Source organism: Triticum aestivum, chromosome 3D (genome assembly GCF_018294505.1).
Source record: "Triticum aestivum cultivar Chinese Spring chromosome 3D, IWGSC CS RefSeq v2.1, whole genome shotgun sequence".
Taxonomy (NCBI): Eukaryota; Viridiplantae; Streptophyta; class Magnoliopsida; order Poales; family Poaceae; genus Triticum; species Triticum aestivum.
The window spans coordinates 68988830-68991357 of record NC_057802.1 but is presented as its reverse complement, the minus strand read 5'-3'; the positions used below and the strand labels follow the sequence as shown (position 1 = coordinate 68991357).

The 2528-nt window shown below is 46.6% G+C and overlaps 1 protein-coding gene across 1 annotated transcript in view; it reads left to right on the top strand.

Annotated features, from left to right (window-relative positions):
* The window catches only part of LOC123074159 (extracellular ribonuclease), a 17471-nt gene extending 16921 nt beyond the window's left edge, over window positions 1-550 (top strand). The window contains exon 9 of the mRNA XM_044497077.1: window positions 475-550. The gene's annotated coding sequence lies outside the window, so the exon portion shown is untranslated. The remainder of the gene's footprint in view (window positions 1-474) is intronic.
* The last annotated feature ends 1978 nt before the right edge of the window (window positions 551-2528 follow it).

The window sequence follows — 2528 nt, the reverse complement described above, 5'->3', positions numbered from 1 at the left end:
TTTTCGGCCCACTTTCGGCGAATAAAGGCCCCGTATGTGCAAGAATCGGCCCATATTCGGCGTGGTTCGCCGTGGTTTGGCGTTGAATTGTAAACATATAAATATTTTTTTATCACATATTTCATCACAGAAAATCAAATAGTTCAACAAAATAGTGCAACAACAAATAGTTCAATACAAATTATATAGTTTAACAAATAAAAACTCATCACACGTCGAGCTAGGCGTCGCCCTTGATCCTCCATAGGTGCTCCACTAGATCCTGCTGCAGTTGATGATGCACCTGTGGGTCTCGGATCTCCTGACGCATACTGAGGTAGACAGTCCAGGTTGCCGGTAGCTGGTGATCAACTTCGGCTAAAGGACCCTGCTTGTAGTATGGTTTAGTGTGGCTCTTCCTGCTCGCTCTCGATGATCATGTTGTGCAAGATGACACAGCAAGTCATGATCTCCCACATTTGATCTTTCGACCAGGTCTGAGCAGGGTACCGGACAACAGCAAATCGAGATTGGAGCACACCAAATGCCCGCTCGACATCCTTCCTGCAAGCCTCCTGTGTAGGAGATATGCCCTAGAGGTAATAATAAATGTTATTGATTATTTACCTGTTCATAATTATGTTTATGTTCCATGCTATAACTGTTGTGGTTCCCGAGCCCGTATATCCATAAAGGCTCTGGGGAGAACCCATATGCACGTGTGGAATAATAAACGGTAAAATATATTCCTAGTCGTGCCTCTAAGACTAGCTCAAGTGTTGCATGATGATTATGTTTTCCCAATCATGGGCATGTCTATACCAAGCAACTTTGAAGGCACAATGTCAGGAAGGACATTTGTGTTGAATCGACCCGAATTGATGTTATGCTATGAGATACATTCGTCACAAGTTAATGGTTTATAACACAGAGATAGTTAATGTTTGCATAATTTCTTAGACCATGAGAGTATCGAGTTTCTTCATGCTTGCTTCATGAACTTTGGGGTTTGTCAAACGTCATCCGTAACTGGATGGCTATTACGGCGGCTTACGGGTTCATGGGAAAGTATGTTAAGTAACTTGATAGCTCGAGATTGGGATTTGCTCCTCCGACGATGGAGAGATATACTCGCGCCCTCTCGGTGTTACGGTGTCCATCATCGTCTGGCCAGACACTTTGTGATTTGATCACGGGGATGCCGGAACACGAAACGAGAAAAGAGAACAAAACCGGTAACGAGGTAACTTGCATAGTGGACAAAGTGTTGGCCCACGGTGATGCAATAAATCTCACCTCAGGTGTTTGTGATATATCGTGAAGCAACAGGAATAGCTCACCGCAACTGGAGGTTCACTCGAATATTCATTCATGTGGGTATAGGGGTCAATATGGGTGTCCACGGCTCCGATGTTGATCATTGATCGGAAGGGGTTCCAGGTCATGTCTATACTTCACCGAACCTATAGGGTCACACGCTTAAGGGTCATCTATCTGTTGAATACTAGACAGGGAGTCTGAGAGAAAATCACCGAAAAAGTTTCGGACACTGGAAAAGTTTCGGACAGCGGAAAAGTTCCGCAGAGAGAGGTCACCGGATGAGTTCCGGTGAAACTGAAAAGTTGTTTCAAGGGATACCATAAAGTCAAATTGGTTTCGGCACATGCCTGATAATTCTTGGAGGATGCCAGAATCATTCTGGAAGCTTTCTGGAATTTTCCGGGATAATAACCGGATATGCTCCGAAGCTGCCGGAACCACTTCAGATGCTTTTCGCAGATGAAAATCACTAAACCGGAATTGTTTCGGAACGCGTTGAAAATAATTTTGGTGGGTAATGGAAATGTTCTAAGCCCACACAAATATTTTCAGTTCGAACGGACGCTGAAAAATGTCGTCGTGAATAGTGAAAATCAGCTTTATGGTTACTTTATGGAAAGCCACCTTTTGGGGCTTTGCTCCAAAAGATCTTGGGGATGACATGGATGGATAGGAGCCATTTTTTGGGCCCCTCATGGGGGTGTGGCCGGCCACATGGGGTATCCCCACTTGGGGACCCTCTTGTTCATTGGTTTCACTCCTAGGTCCTTGTGGAAGGACTTCTTTCATGTGCATTTTGGGTTTTTGTGTGAAACTACCCTACCCCTTGGGATTTCTTATAAATAGAGGTGGAGGGGCAGCCCTCCACACTCATCCCTTCTCACATACAAGTGCCATGCATGATCTGGCTTCTCTCTCCCTCCCAGCGAAATAGTTTCATAGAGCCGAAAGGCTGTCTGGGTTCCGGTGGGAACTAGTTCTGGACGGCGAAGCCCTGCCGGATAGATGACACCGTATGTGTGCAACTCTGTAGAGAGATCGTAGTTTCAGTCTTAGTTCATGAGTGCCTCCCGAAGGGCTGTCCGTGTGACCGTCCGAGTTTCGAAGGTCCTCCCGAAGGCTGTCCGAGTGACCGTTCGAGTTTCGAAGGTCCTCCCGAAGGGCTGTCCGCGACACCGTCCGGGGGGCTGTTCGACCGCCTCCCGGAGGGCTGTCTGAGGAGCAGATGA